Below are 20,701 nucleotides of genomic sequence, written 5' to 3'. Positions count from 1 at the left end.
AAACCTGGGAAGCCCTCCAAGCAGAGAGCCTATAATGTTACTTTATTGTTGTTAGAGATGCAAAACTCGTACTGGTGAAGATGGAGGATGTACATCTCAAGAGTTATTTAAGGAAGACTAATCACACACCAGCAATTGAAGGTCTCAGCTTTTTTGGGGAGTGAAATGAAATTTAAAAAAACAGGCAAAAGCAAGAAAAAGATGTATTAGGAAAAATAGCCTTCAATACACACAGATAGCAGAAAACAGAGGGAAAGCAAAGTGAAGTTAATTGTATATATGATGTTTTTAAACCTATAAGCATTAAAAAAGTTATCTCTGTTATGAGCTAGTTTGAATAAAGAGATCACAGTCTTCAATACTCCATAATGTTGGTTGTAGAAAGCATCTCTTTGTCAACCTTTTAAAAGCCAGAGAGATGTTTAAACATTTCCTGGGCAGTGAAGGACCTAAAATATTGACAATACACAGACTAAACTCTCCTTTAGAGATAACGGTGGCAAATTTATCGTCAATCAAGTGTAACAAATGAGGTGGAATCCCAGAGAAAAACAAGGAACCCAAAAATACAAACATGCTTTTCCAAAACAAAGCGATATGATTTTGAGAGAGTTTTGTACTTTTAATAACTAATTAATGCAAGTGCTTTTATGTAATACACAGGTTCCTGCAATTCAAAAAGGACTTGTTAACACCAAGCCACAACCAAACCAGATCCCAGCTTAAGGACATTAAACAGGCAGAGGAGCACTCCTACAGGGATTTCCATACACACACAGACAGATAATGGTAATTGTGCTCTTGTTCTTACTCTCGTATTTATTTAATGAAAGCATGTTGTCTTGACCTAGTACACTAATTTCATATACTGGGACAAACATATGCCGCTGTAATTGTTTCACTTATTTGTGTGTATATGTGTGTGAATGGCTGTAGCTATTTCTGGCCACTACACACACACATAAAACAGAAATGTATGTATTTGTAAATTTATATCAGAATCAAAGAATCAAGATCATTTATTTTATTTTGTTTTGTTTTTCTGTTTATTATTCAGAGAATGCCCTACTATGGGGAGCAAATTCTCTTTAATTTTGTTTATGCACATCTTCCCTAAAGTGCCTGTATAGAAGTTCAGAAAAAATAATTGAACCTAAATGCATGCATAATCTGAAAAAACAATACAAAAAAATAAATCAATAAAATATGTAATTATTAAAGATGTAGCACATTAAACTCCTACAGGTTTGAATTTTGAAACACTCCACAATATGTTTGCTACAAAAAAATTCTGTTTAAATACCTGCGAAAAAAAGTTCCTTTAATAATTTACCATTCAATAATTTAATTTCTCTCTATTTGACACTTTAACAGTGAACCTCCTCTCATGGAAACATCTCTCCCTCTCTTGCTCGCTGATGTGTGTGTGAGTGTGTGTGAGTGTGTGTGTGTGTGTGTGTGTGTGTGTGTGTGTGTGTGTGTTAAGAAGGAGAAGCGAGATGGCGGAACAGCTGTTCACCTCCACAATCCTGTAAAGCCTTTTGACTTAATTATAGTGGACAGCACATTCACACACACACACGCACACACGTACAATGAAAATAACAGCTCCCCTCGCCTCGGCTTTTGTCTGCACCTTTCTCTCTCTCTCTCTGTCTCTCTCTCACACACACACACACACACACACACACACACTGGCTGTTTTACTGCTGAATCTTAAGAACATGAAGACAAGAACTCTGAACACTCAGAAAAAGAAACACCCCCCTCCCACACACACACACACACTTTACTTCCCCCCGCTCTATCTGTTCGCTGGACTCATTGATCTATGAGTGAAAAATATAGAGAGAGAAGATCCTCCCTCCATCCTCCTGAACTTTTCGTCTGCAGACAGAAGTCATCAGGGGGGCAGTCGATGTTCATTTCTGCCCAACAATTAAGAGCAGAGTGGTGTATGTGTGTGTCTGTGTGTGTTTGAGAGAGAGAGGAAGAGTGAGACATTGTGTGTTCCTGCACTGAAAAGCCATTTCTCCCCGGTCGTATTGGAAGTAGCGGGTCGTGTTTTGTTTGGGGGAAGTGTGTATGTAGTGTGTGTGTGTGTGTGGTGAGTGTGTGTGTGTGTGTGTGTGTGTGTGTGTGTATGTGTGTGTGTAGGTGTGTGTGTGTGCGCCCTCCCGGGGGAAGGGAGTCCAACGCAGATGGCAAATAAAGTATGCAGCCCGAGGCGAGAGCACATTATGCTAATTCTAATGTCAGCTGTACTTTAATATACGACTCTATTTAATCACCCCATTATTTCCTATTTCCATATGAAAAAACAGAGAGAGAGAGGGAGCTGCTCATCACTTGATTTTGTAGAATGCAGAGACCCATGTTTTGGTCGTCCATTCTCTCCTCTCTCTCATTCTCTCTGTTTCTGTCTTACACACACAGGGTTTGAGTTATGACCCACTGTATGTGTTTTTACAGTAAGTGTGGGCTTTGTGTGTGTGTGTCAGGGGATCTTCATGACTCTGTAAAGGTTATATCAGTTCACTTTTGGTTATCTGTGTATAAATATGAATGCTCAAAAACTAAATTATTTCCCTCATAGATTATTGTAATTCTAATGAGTGGAAACTAATTACTACATTTAATTTCGTACTGTCGTGTACTGCTCTTACTTACAATAATTACATTTATAGAAGAACATAAAATAAAATAAAACCATATACAGTTATTTACATACATACATACATACATACATATATACACATATACACCCAGGAGATAATTCCATAAATAAAGTACATTCGCAAAGTAGTTAATGGTACCTAAGGCTAACTAGCAAACATTTAGAGCAGCTGACAGGTAAGGTTTTTTTCTGTGTCCTGTTTCTGTCATCTTTCAGGCTTCAGAGACAAACAGGAAGACAACAGACAAAGCAGAAGAGGAAGAGGAAGAAAGCAATGCTAATGCAGCACACGTCAGCCTCCAGCTAGCTAGCAGAGCTAACATTAAAGTTATACAGTTCATGTGAAAGTTGCAACTTTTATCGAAGGTGAAATTAAATTACAAAATAGGGTTTGTTCTCTGAGGATACTGAGATCAAATTTGCTGCAGTTGTTTCTGAAGTCTTGCTAGTTTCGAGTCAGATACGCTGATATTATACTTGTAGCTTTAAAACATATTTGGGTTTAGTAAAAACAAACCAAATTGCTGTTTTCTGGGCCAACTTATGTTACCTTGCTATCTGCCACTGAGGGCTTACAAGGAAATTCAGTACAGGGTTTAATCTGTGGCCCTGACCCTTCAGACCACTGTTGACAAAGCATTTGTAAGCAGCTTTGAGCATGATTTTGATATTAAATATTCCTTTACCCATGTTAATTTATTACAATTTGTAACCACTATTTCAAACACAATATAATGGGCTAACTCTTTCCTAGAATCTCATTTTAATGGAATACTGGAAATATAAAAATCTATACTCACATTTAAAGGTTTACAATGCATATAACCGCCACCAAGACATTATAAAACTGCAAGAAATTAGTTGTAAATATCTAAATTATTTGTTCGAGATTACTGGTAAAAACCCATACAACACACACACGCTCACAAGGACTTAACCATGGAAGCAACATCCCACAAATCAAACAGAAATCATAATGAAAGGAACAAATGTGTTTAAAAAGTCAGACAATGCCTGACAAAGTGAAGTGACTTAACACCAGTCTGTCAGTGGGAAACTCCATTCAATGCCATTACTCTACATATAGCTCTCTCTCTCTCTGTGTCTCCCTCTCTCTCTCTCTCTCTCAGTTGAAGTGCAGCCTGGCCCTATGCCTGTATTTTGTTTGGCTCACATTCACACACACACACACACACACTCTCTCTCTCTCTCTCTCTCTCTCTCTCTTACACAACCTGTTTAAACGAGAGAAAAGGAAAATGTGTGCTGTCGTGGACAATAAAAGTTGTCTTTTTTCACATTTCTTAAAAATGTTATGGACACACATTGACAGCTGAAGTTGGGTCAATGCTGAGAAGAAAATATGATAACGTGTAGTCAAGGGCGTTTTTGGGCATGGACAAAGCGGGCAGCATTTTTTCATGACACGGGAGCACTTAAAAAAAAAAAAAACCCTGCACCGCGAAGCGATTTTCTATTATCTATCTGTTCTATCATATCACTGTGTGGGGAATTGGCAAATTGGCGCCCCTGCTTGTTGAGAAGGTGCCTTGCACAGAAGCTGTGTGAGAAGGGGAAGAGGGAGGGGGTGGGGAACAGTTCACCAGTGGGTCTCCCTAATGGAATGGACAAGGGGGGGAAGGGGGGGAAGGGGGGTTCATCTTCCAAATAACGCACATTTCATTCATAATATAATAAATACAGGCCTATAGTTCATGCACATTTTTGTTTTTCTGAATTGTGTGAAATGACTAACAAAAACAGGTAATACAAAATGATTATGTGGTCACCAAGGTTCTCTAAGTTCTGATAACTTGTGCTGTCATATTTTGTGCAGAACTGTGTTCATTGTCTTTTGGCAATGTTGGAGGTGGAGATTGTGCACCTTAAAAAGTGTGTTTCCTGTTCCAAGTGCAATCGTTAAATCCAATTGTTCTGATGAAGGATTTGTGCAATCGAGAAATATAATTCTATGCTTCACTTATGTTGTTATAATAAAACATAACAGTTTGTGCAGAATTTTGTGTTTGTTTGTTTTTTAATTGCGGGGGGGGGGCTCGAAGGGGGTCTTGCCCAGGGTGTCATTCAAGATAGAACCGCCACTGCGTGTAGTCATACATGTAGTGTTTTCATGCATCCTCTGGCTATATTTTTTATCAAAGATATTACATGTTATTGTGTGTGTGTGTGTGTGTGTGTGTATGTCCTCCAGCAGCAGCCATATGGAGAGGTTATATCTGCAGTGACAAATACACTGGCTTACATGCCTCTATCTATCCATCTCTTCATCCCTCCATTCTTCAGTATCACTTGCTTCTAGGTGTATCCTCTGCATTCCTCCTTCCTGGTTCACTTTCACACAGTATAAAACTCTCATTACTGACTGATTCCAGTTTTCACTATGATTCAATTTACCATAATTACTGCGGCTGTGGCTAATAAAAAAGGGAAGAGAGGGAACGGCTAGAAATCGATGCGAAGGTCAACTGGCAGTTAGCGGCGTTCATTTTCATCTCAGTGTATTCATCTGGGGCGGCTAATGGCCCAATTTTCTCCCCCTCGCTCCTCAATAAATATTGCTGGAATTACAGGTTAAATAGCTAAATTAAATCACAGCTATTACAGATGAAGGAGAGAGAAAGAGAAAGACAGAGAGGAGGAGGAGAGAGGGAGTCAAATCTGTACAATTACGGAGGGAGCGCGGATCGCCGCAAAGTGCGCGATTAATGTAGCGAGTGTCGGAAGAGCGCCGTCGGATTATTGCTTTAAATTATTACATACATAATTTTTCTCTGTGGCCGGCGGCCGAGGAGAAGACAAACAGTGAGAGAGTGGACTGTGAAGAGCCAGAGCAGAGTTAAACTGACTAATCTTTAAACCATATCTGCTTTTAGATTCAATTTACAGTTTCACTCTTCTGTGTTTTTTGTAACCTCTGCTCCAGGTTTACAAGGTTTATTGTTTTTTAATCATAAACTGAATTTCATCAAATGGAAAATGATTATACTGATGTGTAATCCAATTAAAAACCGCTGAAATATTTAACTGACATTGTTATTTTCATTCACCAAACTTTTCTGCAGATTTGAACTGGTTAAATTTAGGACATTTTACGACCTTTTAAAGATTATTATGAATGAAATATTAATATTGGTTCCATGTCGTACTTTATTTTTCCAGGATTTTATCAGGAAAAACTTTGAAAACAAAATGTCATGTGCTGTTCCTTAGCAATTCTTAAATTACTCAAAAAGTGCACATGGGCTGGATGATATGACTGAAATCATGACACTATTAGGACATAGTGTCCACATTACAATATGTATGCAAAATCACACATAAAGGGATCAAATAGATGTCCAAAGCAATGAAGTGTGTGCCTTTGTTATTAGAGTATGGGAGGAGACCATGGCTGGGCAAAGATGGTAACTGAAGTCAAGTTAATATACAATACCAACTGACAGAATACCAGAAAAACTCTAATGCAAAAAGATGGAGAGGAAAAGAGGGAGTTAATTTGGCCCCAGCACATAAATTTAGTCATGTAGCAGGTTCAGCTGGCACTGCATGGGACCAGATGCTTCATGTGCACACAAACTTCAACTGTGTTGTTAGTTTAATTAGTACTGGCTCAAAATCTTATCCTATTATTATTTAGACAAAAGAAATTTGTACCACAGTAATGACATGAGATCATATCACAATCATGATATGATTCTGCTGAAAGACAATAAATTGTACATTGTAGTATCACCATATGGTGCACAACTACCTCTGACAACAAGTTAAATGACTGTTTCTAATAAAAGTTTCTTAAAGGTAGGGCTTAAAGGCTCTTTTCTTAGCATCAGGATTTAATTAACCAAGCTGTCACATACAGTGTCTGTGTTGCTGTTAACACTCAATTTTAGACTACCACATATAGAATAGAGCAGAGGTTCCCAAACTTTTTCATATTAGGTACCCCCACAAGACATGCTCATTAGACCCCAGATCCCCAATTTCAGAGGATTTTGTCTTAAAATATAGATAAGATATTCCCTGAAGTCTTCATAGCCAATCATTGATCAAACTGAGATCACTATAAATTGCAATCAATAAAAACAGCCATCCTTATTTATTCCCTTGTTCCATCTTCCAAAAAAATGTGACAAAAGTTAAAATGTTCTATTCCTGCTTTTTCTGGGGATCCCCTACAACCCTCTCAAGGACCCTGGTTGAAGAGATTTCGGAAAAACAAAATTAGAATTATTATAATTAATTAATCCTTGCTTTTTCTTGTGAAACACCAGAGAGTTTAACCTCCTCAGGACTGTAAAAATGATTCCAATAAAACAACGTGAGGAGGAAGGATTACTCTTATGAGCTGCTGAAAGCGGGGACAAGGGGTCTTGAGTGGGCATTACTTGCCTATAAAGGCTCACAGTGGACGCACAGAGAGGTGTCCAGTTTGATTGATCACCTTGAAACGATACGGTTTCGTTTTTGACCACAGTTTTAATCCTGATTAATCTGCCTATTTCATTTCATCCCTCTGGTTAGTATAGCACTTTACTCTCCTCCTCCTGTGTCCCTCTACCTTGATCTTTCAATCAAAGAGACTTACAAATACTGTGCTGTACAGTAGTCCCTCCAAAAAGAGACTAGAGACCTGAGCTGGTTTGCATACAGAAAGTGCAGCGACAGAGCAGGTCTTGATGTACAGGGGTCAATGTCACTGCTAAGGCATTTACATACAGAACAAAGCTGACATGAGCCAAGGGTACAGTGCATGTGTGTTCCCCTCTTGGCCTTTCGTCTCTTCATCTTTTTTTGAATTATTAAGCCAGCAGTGTCATTAACATGTGTAGAGTATGATCTCGAGGTGCCTCCCCCTACCCACACACACACAGATGCAGGAGGTGCAATTTCTTACCTTGCATGGCCAATGTCTTGTTTATCACTATCATAGCGCAGCAACAATTACATGCAAATCAGATGTGTGCATGTTTCCATCTCTGTGCATATATCCATGGTACTGTAAGAACTAGAGGAATGTTCTTGGTTTTTGCTTGTGGACAGTTAAGAAGTGTGTATTCTGTGTGTGTGTCTCCTCCTAATGAGATAATTTCAAAAAGCAGAGCTCATTTGGCGCCGAGTTCCCAGTATTCTTTAAGTAGTCTGTTAGTTTTGAATGAAGTGGTTTGAGCGCAGGGTTTTAACGTCATCCAACAGGCTTTTTAAATTGGCTTTAATAGCTTGTGACTAAAATCACTACAGAACCACACAGCAGCAGCTTTAATTAAATCGCCCTAACTGTACAGAAATAAAAATCTCGCACTTTTCCTCCAACAGAATAGTTAGTTTAGCCTGTGTCTGAGTCTGTGATTCACTACAGCTACTTCACAGCTCCCCAAGCTGCGCTCAGCCAGACTAAAACCTCCTTATGGGGAAACTGAGTCATCTCTGAGCTCAGCTCGCCACAGATGCTGTTGGCTAAAAACCAAGAGGCAAACCCCAAACTATTGCTGCTATACAGGCTGTTACTGTCAGCCTACATGCCACACACTGGGTTACTGTCCAACATTTTTTTTTGTGTGTGTGAATTATGATATGTCGAAAGTGAGAAGCTGAATGGAAAATTAAATATTTGGTTTTGAAAAATGTTATACTCATTTAAAGTAGGAATTGGTAGAATGAAGAGTGGCATGTTCCACTTATACAACCAAAACAAATTGGTTCTTAAAGGGGTCTTCTTGTACAAATATCCCTGATACTGACATTAACTTCACTGTTTCAGAGGTAAGAAACCTGCATTACTCCATTGGCCCATATTTTGCTCAATACATGAAAATCTGATTATATTTAACAATATTTGCCTTGTCTCTAGAATGGCTGTTTTTGCAGTCTAGATAGAAACGGCTTATCAGTAAAGAAATTCCTATTTTCATGTGATTATACACAAATAAAATTAGATTGCCTTTCTGCCAATAGATCTTCCTGAATGTTACACATTGGAAATTTAACTTACTTTTTGTCTTTAGCAACATCACAAAACTTTTTGTAAAATTGACATGACAGTTGGGTGAGAACAAAGGGACTGTTGGTATCCTACAGAGCCAGTTGATCCTAATAGGACTAAACCAGATAAGAGACGTTAACAGTAGCGTCTAAAGCATCAACATGAGCTGCGTTTATTTTTATTTTCCCTCTCTCTGTAAGTCTGTCCTTTACTCTCTCTCTTTTTCAGAGTCTACGCAACCTTCTTTTATCCCAGCATGTGCTGAACTTTAGCATTACCCCATCTTCTCTGCATGTTATCCAGCCAACAAAGGATTATCATTGTGCAAGCTGTGTGTGTGTGTACAAGCCCCGACAGTCATGGCAAGACAAAAGGGGAGGGAAGTATGAAGGGAGGGGAGGGGGCTTTGGCATTCTTATGTTATGAATTTTAAAGAAAGGCTTAGCTGATCATAGCCAAATTAGAATGCATTTAGCTCATTAGGGTAGTGGAGGAGCAGCAGGAAGAGGAAGAGGAGGGGGAAGAGGAAGAAGAGGAACTCCGTCTCTCATAAGACATGAAAAGAAACAAGTAGTCCTTACTGCAAAATTAGCAACTGAGATGCGATCCAAAACAAACTGCTGCAATGAATATGTGTGTGTGTGTGTGTGTGTGTGTGTGTGTGTGTGTGTGTGTGTGTGTGTGTGTGTGTGTGTGTGCCCTGTTAACAAATTAGAGGGATTACCAGAAGAGAGTGCCAGAGCATACCAGCTAATCCCCCACACTAGCCCGCACCACTGCACCTGGGGAGTGTGTGTGTACATGTATGTGTGTATGGGTGTGGTGGCAGGAAGGGGCTCTGTAGGGCATCATCCTCCCCCATACACACCCCCTGGTGCCATTGGTCCCCCTAATCCTGGACATACACACACAGACTATGCAGGATGCACCTGGTACATGTCTCTCTTACTGTGTGTGGATGATATGACAGTGCAGCTCAGGTGTAGTGGTGTAGTGGGGGGAGTGGGGGGGGAAACAGGAATACTTTAATTCTATTTAAGTTTTTCTCCCAGATTGTGTTTCAAATTTAGAGAGTTCTTACAAGTACGTACGAGTAACCAATTCATGTATGTATGGAGTTGTATAACCCTGAGCTGTTTATTCCAAAAAAGGTCAGAGGCTACAAGACTTTAAAAGCTGAGGCCGGTGCCTCAAGACTTTAAGATTAGGTCAAATTCCAGTGAAGGGAAATCCTAATGGACCAGTCTCAACTTTGCAGCAACAGTGCCAGTTCTAACCTTGAGAGGCAACTGGACTTGCAAGATCACAAACTCATGAGAACCCCTCTTGCCAGGCTTCAATCTATGCACTTTTATCTAATCGCAGTGGTTTGGACCAATCAGCATCGTATCAGGCGAAGTACGGGCAGCTATGACTTTAGCTACGGGTAACTGCATGCTTGAAAATAACAGTGGTTAGCTAAAGAGGTTAGCATCGATGCTGCTAGCATCAGTTACATCAGAGCTGGAGAGTATCCAATCAACTATGTGTTGGGCAGGGCTGGGGTAAGATCATGCAAGTCTGTGACAGGAACTCTTTTCTCCTGCATGAACCTTGCCTATGCACCACCCAGAACTTCATGCTGTTACTTTATATCTCACAACCCACTGCTGGGTTGATAAACATGAATATACGTCTATATTTTAGCTGGGAAAGAAAAAAGATTACTGCAGTGATTAGAAATTCTACATTCTAAAAAGAAAGGCAGGTTCTAAAATAAAAAAACAAAAACAAAAAACATTTTTAATTAGCTAATTAAATGTAATTGTGGGACGTTCAAGAATGCAGAGCGAATCGCGCAGAAGGCAGCACAGATGAAAGCAGTTGGTGGAATAAACATGGCATATGGAAGGACAGTTGTGCAACCTGATTGTGATTTATTCCAGTAGCAGAATGTATAAGATTATCAATCTCTTATTGGGCATGCTGAGGCTGGTCTTCACTGTTCCTGCAAGGACGGCTCCTCTGTGGAGACTCAAAGTGTATTTGTCTTTGGAGGTTTAGTCATTGACATCTTGTCAGGTGAAGAGTTGGCTCGGTCTCTGTAGCCACAATAGAGAAACTCTGCCATGAGCCTGATTTGACCGGGACAGCGCTCCAACACATTTTTGGATCCCTCCCTCTCTCTCTGTTCTTTGAGTCTCCCTGTCACCTGTCCCGTCCAAATCCTCTCCCTCCTTCCCTCCCCTTATATAAAACTCGTCCAAATTACACACTGCCAAGTGGGAGTCTCCTGGAACACACCACACACACACGCCAGACACACACACACACACACACACATCCCAGACTATGATGTAGCAGTGCCCCTCCTATCTGAATAAGACATATTACAGCGCTGCCTGACATCGGCGTCAAGAAGAAAAGATGTCTCTTTTTCTCTTGCTGCTGTCCTTGCACCTCTCTTTCTCACTCCACCAGTGAACCAGAGTTGAGTGTAATTCCACATTTTAGAATTTAACATTATGCCCTGTGATCAGCCTCACCTTTTCAACTTTCAGAATGAAGCTTTGATCTTTTCTTGTAAATGTAACCTTTAGCAGCTATTCAAATATCTTCCTCCCCATAAAACCACAGAATAAAAGAAGACATATTTGAGTTGAGTAACTTCACCTGTGGAGACAGTAGTAGAGAGAAACAGTTTGCTGAGGTGGAAAAAGAGGCGAGGGTGAAAATGAAGGAGTGTAGCCTGTGTGTTATGGTCAGACTCCACTTGTTTATACAGAAATGGCAGCAAGAAGTACGAGTGTGTGTGTGTGGGGGGGGGGAGGTCGAGGACAAGAGCAGATCCAGACCAGATGGAGGTTAGAGGAGGGCATAGATGGAGGGATGAAGGGGGGGAGGGGACAGGGCTGTGCTGAAGGCCCTTATAGGGCCTGGATGACTGGAGATCTCTGGAAAGGCAGCAGAGATATATAGGGGACACAGTGCTGGGGGGGCACCTACACCTAATGTTGTTATTAATTGTTGTTACAACAAAATACAGCAAGTGTATATATTCTGCAACTTACACTTGCTGTATATATTTGTCCTGTGCAATTATATTTATATATTATATATATTTATTTCTACACTGTGCCACTACCTCCTGCTGTAATTTCATGGCAGTATTCTTTTTTATATAGTGTACATATAACTTTAGTCCTATTATTATTATTACCATTTTTATTTTATGTGTATTTTATTATCTATTTTGCGGTGTTGTAGCATGGCATCTATCTTATGTTATGTTATCTTATCTTCTTTTATAAAATATCTTATCGTAATGGGAATAATGGCCCAAATATTATTAAAGAAACTGAAATTATCTTTATGACCACAACTATCATTTTAGAAATTCTCAGGTAAGGAGTCCACACAACCCCAATTAAATTACTGATCAGCCACTAAAATAGGTCTGTAAAATAAATCTAAATGATAAATTACACAATTGTTATTTTCTAAAACAGTCATTTAAAGACAGCAACTCTAAACATACCCTTGTCATCTTTGCAGAGTTTAAAAACTCAGAAGTAATGGTGTCCTTCTGGTAGCAAAAGCCCTGATCCTCCGTCAGGACTTCAGTCTGTATATAAATTAGTGTATGGTTGTATCAGTCATTCCAACAGTTATGATCACTGACTGGAGATCCTTCCTGTATATTTGCCATACGTACACTGTCTGCAGCTAAGCTTTTCAGCATTACTGACCCGTTTCAGTCCATACGTTTGAACACAGTGCAAGAGTAAGATGGTTGAGTCTGTCTTACACCACGTTGCTGAGTGAGATTAAACACGTTTTCACATTTTTTTATAGTCAGACAGACAGACAGCGCAGCCAATTATCTACCCAGCTGTCAACAAATCTCACTTGTAGAGGATCTTATTTGGTGAGAGTTAACAGTGCGCAACAGCTGCATGTTACCATTAACACAGTTTGGCTGCTTAAGTACAGTAGCTTATTGAACAGGGACATGCAACTATCACAATAAATTAAATTACACCCAAATCACATTCATTTTTCTGGTTTCTATTTTTGTAGTCTACTATTATACATTTATATGTTTGTATTAATTAATTTGTTACAGTAATTATCAGTCATGATTGGTAGATGGAATACTCTGGACAAATATGAGGGAATGAAAGGTAATGAAAGGAAATGTAGGGGAAGGAAACTAAAGGAAATTAGCTCCTGGATAGAGAGGAGAGGAGAGGAGAGGAGAGGAGAGGAGAGGAGAGGAGAGGAGAGGAGAGGAGATGAGCTCCTGGGTACTCCTGCTGTCTCCACACTAACTGGAAGCAGGCCTGCTTCCCTAACCACTTCAATCTGTTTTCATTTGCTGAGCCTCATACCATCACAGACACACAGACACACACACACACACACACACACACACACACACAGTCTGAAGCATAGTCTAGCAAGGTTGCTCCATCTCTTAAAGGAGAATGCACTGGTTTCATTTCTATTTCAAACAACAGCTCCATTCAGTTAAATAATCAGTAAACAAGTAAGTCAGTCAATAAAACAATATATAAAATATTTTCAAACAGAATAGACTTTGTCGATTTGGTCAATTTGTCAACACAACAAGCACGAGGAACCACTGGTGCATATGTTTATTGGAACTTGGATATACTACTATACATGACTCAGTGTGTTTTTATTGTGATAGATAGATTCTGAACTTCTTATATCTTGTCCCTGATAAACACCCCCATATAATCTGAAAACTAAACTAAATTGAACATTTAAAGCAAAATAAAAATGTAAAAATTAAAAATACAAATAAAACCAGGATAAGTGTGCACACTGTAATGCATGCTACATCCTGAAACTGTAACACAAGACAACATGCAGCCACATCCTGCGGCATGCTACAGCTTGCAACCACAATCTCTGACATGCTGGGACATGATGTGACACTGGCCAATGCTGCAGTTCATGCTAAAACAAGTCAGGGCACACTGCAGCTTCCTATAACAACATCCCCCAGCATGCTGTGTCACAGCAGGATGTTTCCTCTGCAAATCTGACAGAGAAGGTAGCATAATGAGTGAATACATGAAGGCTACAAAAGGAAGGAGGAGTACAGTGTTGGACTAAGAGGACCTGGAAAAACTGGAAAAACCTCTGTCATATGAGGACATGACTCTCTGAGAGGCCTGGAAGGAGTGATTGAGCTTTATAGTCATAGCAGAGTGGTCATAGAGCAAACACAACAAAGACGTGAGGAGAAAGTGGGGAAAGACAGATGATGGTTGAGAGTGGGAAAGAATGCTTTTAACTCATCTCTTAGACATAAATTAACAACAAAGATTATTTTGGCTACAGAGAAATTAAGCCTGACTGGTCAGTGGGTTCACCTCTCACGGCTATTTTTAACTGCAAAAACTTTTTTAGGACTTTCCTGGGCCCTTGTTCTTGCCCAAGAATGTATTATAAAAGTACCTGCATACTGGAAACAGTTTAAGTTTTATTAGCATTTTTTCAGGATTTCATCAAAACCCAGGGAAGTTCTGATCTGTGTTGGTGTGTATTTTTCTGTTGTGTTCCAGTTGATTTTCTGTTATCAATAACCAGTCCCACTGAGGTTTCTATTCTAGCAGGGGGTTCCTGCCCATAAACAAGACCTTAGGTAGGGATTTCAAAGAGAGAAAAGTTACAAAGCTACAAAAGAAACCTAGTTATATCTGTAATTTATTTTAGGCTACCAAAGCATGGAAAACAAACTGACTCAGCAGATCGTCACTACTTTGGAAACAGGCATCAAGACTTTGGCATTTTGTCTGTCTTATGTTTCCAATGCCTTTCCACCTCTGCACATACCTTTAATTCAAACATCACAATAGAGACTACATAACAAATCACACAAGAGTTCTTTGTCCGTCTTGTCATCTACCAAAATGATGCATTAAATGAAGTTGCTTTGAATCTATAATCAGTCTAATTTGCCTTATATTTGTGGCTACAAACCAACATGTACAAAAGGACTTTTAGCTCCTTGGGCTCCTTAGTAACCCCTTACAATATCGTAGGCATGTTAGATCCACCTCTTTCTTTCTGTCTCTCTACAGAACCTTTACGTCACACACACACACACACACACACACACACACACACACACACACACAGATTAGTGTGGCTAGTGCCAGCGTTGGTCCGAGCTAAGATCCCAGCCTGCTCCACTGCTCATTAGACTCAAGTACTGACCATTTAGGTCAAGGCATCCACTGCTGGATCCGCTCTGCTTGTCTGAGTGTTTCTGTGTGAGTGCTTTGTCTAGCTGTTGTAGTCAAGCTCACATCAAGCTACTCTGGATGCACTGATCTGATTTCCCTGCATAGCGAGACTTCTCACCGCAGCCAGGCAGATGGCAATGCTGTGCAGAGGAAGAAAACGTTTCATATCCCGCAGTTGTTGTGAATGCCTGCATGGGTGGTCGTATAGTACTACAGTGTACCTGAGCATTTTGATGACATAATAATGTTCTGTGGGGCAAGGGGAGCAAAAACAATGGAGAAACCCTCTAGTGATTAAGCAGCCTTTGACAGGGAGAGAGAAAACACTGTGCCCGCCAACCTGCAATTTCCTCTCAGGTATGCTTTTTATCTGTAAGCCTTCAAGTGGTGCCAAAGGGGCAGTTAAGGGATCCTGTGGTTGGCCGGGAGTGTCGCTAAATGGGCCAAAAATGTAACTGTGTTTAATGCACACGCAAAAATGTGTGCACAGGCACTTGGACACAGCACGCACACACTTGTGGTCAGGGCTATGGAAGAGCATGTGAAGCTGTTTCTGGAATTAATGCTCTCTGGAACCTAATATTCCATTGCGAACAGGTTATAAACAGCTTTTATTTGAAAACTCTTGATCCATCTTTCCTACTGCATAAAGGAGAGAAAAAAGAGCCTATTTCTAACCAGAGGGGCTGTACTGCTAGTTGTTGGCCCTCAGCCAGCATTGTTTACTTGGCCAACCCCCAAACTCACTCCGAATGGCAAATTACTGCAGCGATGGGCAATTTTAGTCTAACCCACAGGTAGAAAAGACTGTTCCCACATGGCAAGCCCCCGATCCACAGACACTTGCTCTAACTACCTAAATAACAAAGTAGATATAATTTAAATGCATTATTTGCTTTCCTGGGAAACAGGACACAGGTTGCCTTCTCAGGAGAAAAACTAAGCGTGTTATTGATTTATTTACAGATAGAAAAAAGAGAGACGGCAGCAGCCCAGCTCCTCTCCTCCGGCCCTCTTTTTGTTATCTGTGATGTTGCCCAGAGAAATCAATAGAACAACTGTAGCTAGCAAGCTTTGTTTATCTTTTCCTCTAAGTGAATAATTCAGGGGTGTCAGCAGGGGCGAGGCAAAGCTTTGATACAAACGAAAGTGTCTGGTGTTCAGTGGGGAAATCTAACCCCCCTCCTTATCCTGTCTTCTTCCCTCAAAAGTCTCAAGGAGATGAGAGATGCTGTAACTAGCTAAAAATCTGGTTCTGGGTGAAAGACAGAAGAAAGCCCACTGCTCTGGTTTTACTCTACTGCCACCAAGAATGTCCCTCACACCGAATAAATGGATGAATATGAGAGCTAAAGACAGCAACATCTGCTTAATATTGGGCAAAGGGAAAAGCCAGTAAAAGTTGGTTGGGCTGCAGTGGTGGAAGGGGTGGTGCTAAATGGTTTTAAAAGGTGGTAAATTACTTTAGGTAGTGCTATGGGATGCTACAGGATTTCAATGGACAGCATTCTATTGTTGTGCGAAGACAAGTTTTGAGGTTGCTAAAAGAGGTGGAAAAGGACACTAAGGGGTATACTTGACAGGGATTAGTATGTAGAAGCAATAATCATTCAGTTGGACATAACAACGTATATTTTCGAGCAGCCTGTTCCGAAATATACTCATGGTGTTGGCTAGTGATAGTAGTTTTAAAAAGTAGTCGTGTGAAGAATGAAATAAAGGGAGACCAACTGCTTTGTGAAATAGGTACACTTGTTTCAAAAAGTTTGCAAAAGCTGCTAGTCAAAAAGTTTTTTAAATGGGTATAGTAGGGTGGTAGAGAGTCCCATGGGGCTTTAAGGTTAATAAAGGGTCCTTAGGGGCTTTTTAAGGGGTTTTATGGGATGGAAGCTACAGCAGCCAGACAAACTGTCTGCCGTTTCCATGACATGACACAAACAGGAAGGGTTTAAATAGCTGTTGTTTCATAAGCTTTGATTGTGAGTCGACCTTCCTAGTGTGTAGCCCGAGTAGAGTTAGTATGTGAAACTGGGGAGACTTAAACCCTCCTAAACAAGGGGATCAACATGTATTTGTCAGGCTATGCCACCCTTGGCTGCATGCACGTACAAACACACACACACATGCACGACAACGCAGCAAACATTTCCGGTGAAGTCGCTAAATCTCAGCGTCCCACCTTCGCCACGGACACACAAAAGCCCTCAGTCCCTTGTAATTGAGGTTTAAATCCTTTCCTAACATCCCTCCATCCCTCACTCTTCACCAAACATGGATTGTGTCGACACAGGGCCCCTAATCCTTCCCAGTTTAACCAAGTGAGAAATTAGCTTTTGTTAAGTGGTGATTTGGCCGGTGCTAAACGCCAACAGCCCATTGTAGAGGAGAGGGGCAGTCATGAGTGCCCCAAATGCAGAAAAATACTGTGGTAATCCCATCCTGTCCATGTGGCTGTGCTGGAGCTGCTGGTGCCTTCTATTGTGCAATGACAATTTTGTCAAGTTATTTTTAGTCGAGAACTATGTCTGTTTTGTCCAAAGAAGTTTTGAAGCATCAACATGTCAGCTTGGCTAGGAAGGCTTACCGTGTGCATTGCCTATTTCTGAGGAGTTATGTGTGTGTTTTGTAGCATCTACAAGCCTCGCTACCATCACATCTCCTACTTTACAAAATCACATCTTGTATGCAGAGTTACAGTGAAAGCCACCAGTGTCAGGTTGATAGACGACACGAGGAGCGGCTGCGGATTCAGATCCTCAAAGCCAGTGAGAAAGAGCAGGCTGTTCTGGCAGAAGGAGACAAGACAAAACACAGCGTTGTCTCCGAGACTCAGCGGGGAGAGATCCGCCACAGAAGATCCCTGTAACTTGGTCTGAGTCCGAGCAGAATTCAGGAGTTAATACAGAGAAGTCTGCAATGGCAGGGTTTTACCCTGGAAGACAGGAGATATTTTCAGGCAATAAAAAAAGACAGAAGAAGACCAAAGAGCTGCAAGAGACAGACTTGGTGGTGACCAGCTTGCCAAACATTTTTCATGGCCAATCCCAGGCCAGATGACTGTCAAATTTATTCCCCTGCTGTGGCAGGAAGATACCACAGTTCTACTGAGCATGGAGTTGAGACACAGGGAGTTTGATTCTCATTGCACTCTAATTCAAACAGGTCGCACCATTGCACAAATACAAATGCAGTCCTCTTCTTGGAAATTTAGTCTTTTGTTTGTCTCCATCTTTGGTACTAAATCTTTCATATTTTCATTGGACATTGGACTTGCTGTAACTCATGTTAACCACCCAGTTTTTCAAGTTTATTTTTATTTATTCCATTCTAAGTGGCACTTCCTGTTTACAGTGAACACCTCCAGGAACACCTTCCAGACACCAGGAACTGAGGTTAACAAATTATCTTTCATTTTATACAGTGCACATCTACATGTCTTTTGTACAACTGCATAATCTTGTACACTTAAAGGACCAGTGTGTAGGATTTAGTGGCATCTAGCAGTGAAATTGCAGATCTCAACTAACTGAACGCTGCTGGTCTTTATTTGATGACCTGGGAATGAGAACGGGCACTGTGTAGGAGAAAACTATAGTGGCCACAAAAAGCAGCGCACTCCATGGAAGGCGACCCGCTACATCTGTAGATATAAACAGCTAATTCTAAGATAACAAAAACACAACGATTCCTATATTCAGGTGATTAAATACTATAATAGATCCTCCTAAATGTTAAACACTGAAACTTTAATCAACTTGCAAGACATGGGAAACTGCTCGCTACGCACATCCCTCAAAGGTGCTACATGACTCTTATAACAGTTGTCAGCAACTGTTTAAACTCAACCAAATGCTACCACGTACAATTTAGATTTCCATACTCTCAAAAATGGTCACATTCTGGAGCCCTGATAACTTTGTGTAGCAGAAGTATGTTTTTATACTTTCATTTTAATTCAATTCAATTATTATTAGTATTTTTATGGTACCAAAGTTATCTCAGGGCATAGCAATTCTAGACCGTACGTATATAATTAAATCCTTAATTAAGTACTTTGTACCTTGACAAAATAATCACTTACTTGTCCTTGTCTTGACTTCAGGGACTTTCAACCATGTTTCAAGGCTTACTTATCCTATATGTATTTTTCTTATAACCTTTACTGTTGTAATGACTAAAAAAAATCTCATCTAAAATTGCATCTCAAATAAAAAAACCTTTGATATAGGTTGTCTTTTGCTGCATGTGTCAGAGTTAGAAAGTAGTACAACGCATGTATTTATATGTAAATATTGTGAATTATTACTTTAACTGCAGAAGGGATCTTGTCCAAATGTACCAGGATGTCACACCCACCTTCACACTGTTACTAAGTATAAACCTTGGAGGGTGTTACATTTGAGGCTGACTGTGTAAATGTGTCGGGTTACTGTAAAGAACTGATCATATTGAGCTCAGGTGGGTTTCTGCATCGGTCTGCAAACACAAGTTCTGCCTCGAAAGACATTTCTACAAATGACCCCTATTCCTACAAAAAACCCACATTACATTTTTACAAACACATACTCGCCTACAGACATTTCATATTAAGAAATGATAATGTAAACACACACATACATACATACATTTAAGCAGTAACACACAGGAAACTGGAAGCAGTAGGCACAGTTTCTCTGTATACAGACACACTCTCTCTCACACACAGACTGCAGCCTACATAGTGTACAATGGCATTCAGAATGAGTTCGGGGTGCAGCCTTTCCTGCAGGGCCTGCGTCCTGAAATATCATCAGTAGTGAGTCCAGATGAATGCAAAGGGAAGTGTAGCTTTGCATCCAGCCATTGTCACCTCCACAAAGCTTCCCAATCAGCCTCCTTCAGCCTTTCTCCTCTCTCTATTCACTTTCACATACTACCTGCCTGACAACAGCTCCTCGCTCAGGGACACAATTGGAAACAAAGTACACCAAGCGTTTTATCGCCTGATCTGATCGCTGGGAGTCACAAAAACCAACACGCTATATGAAAGCCTCTCCCATTGACAGAGGGATTATTCACCAAGGAACCTATATTTTATTCAGAGATTACATTTCCCTCACAGCGATCATTATGGCTCTGATGGCACTTGAAGTGAATGCTGTTGATATTCTCATGTGAGTACATGTCAGGTTTGCTTACAAGTTCTATTAGACTGATTTACAAAAAAAAAATTGGGGGAATTTTCTTTTCTGGTGGGTGCTCCCACACTGAACAGTATTTATGGGAACTTATTGTATTCTAAGAAATGTATGGATCAAATTCTAATAATAAGTGCTGTCCTATATACTCACATGTCTTAGAATGTGGATAGTAAACCCATAAACATGTCCATCCTATGCTACTAATAGCTTCTGGCTTTAATTCTGTTATAACATTTGTCTGAATCAAAGACCACCAAGAAAAACATTTCCTCTCACCTTTTCACCAGGGCTCTCTGTTTCACTAGATTTTTTTTTTTTGAGCATCTAAGAAAAAACCTGCAAGACATACATTCAAAGCCCTGTGCCAAAACCCCACGCAAAAGGCCAAAAAAAATTATGAATAAATGACTAAACTCTGGAGGGACCATAAAGAATGTCTCTAACTGGGTTTAGCAGGAGGTTTGTTAGACCTGATCGTCCCTGTGGGGAATTCAAATGAGCTAGTCCTTGAGGAGAAAGCTTGAAATAAATGGAAAGCTTCTAAAATCAACCTTCACTCACCTAGATGCCATTTTCATCAAAG

The 20,701-nt window shown here is 40.3% G+C and overlaps 1 protein-coding gene across 1 annotated transcript in view; it reads right to left on the bottom strand.

Annotated features, from left to right (window-relative positions):
* The window catches only part of bcl11ba (BCL11 transcription factor B a), a 47,460-nt gene that overhangs the window by 6,848 nt on the left and 19,911 nt on the right, over nt 1–20,701 (bottom strand). The gene's annotated exons all lie outside the window — the stretch shown is intronic.

Source organism: Dicentrarchus labrax, unplaced genomic scaffold, assembly GCF_905237075.1.
Source record: "Dicentrarchus labrax unplaced genomic scaffold, dlabrax2021, whole genome shotgun sequence".
In the NCBI taxonomy this organism is placed as follows: Eukaryota; Metazoa; Chordata; class Actinopteri; family Moronidae; genus Dicentrarchus; species Dicentrarchus labrax.
This window is presented reverse-complemented; position numbering and strand designations above follow the sequence as displayed.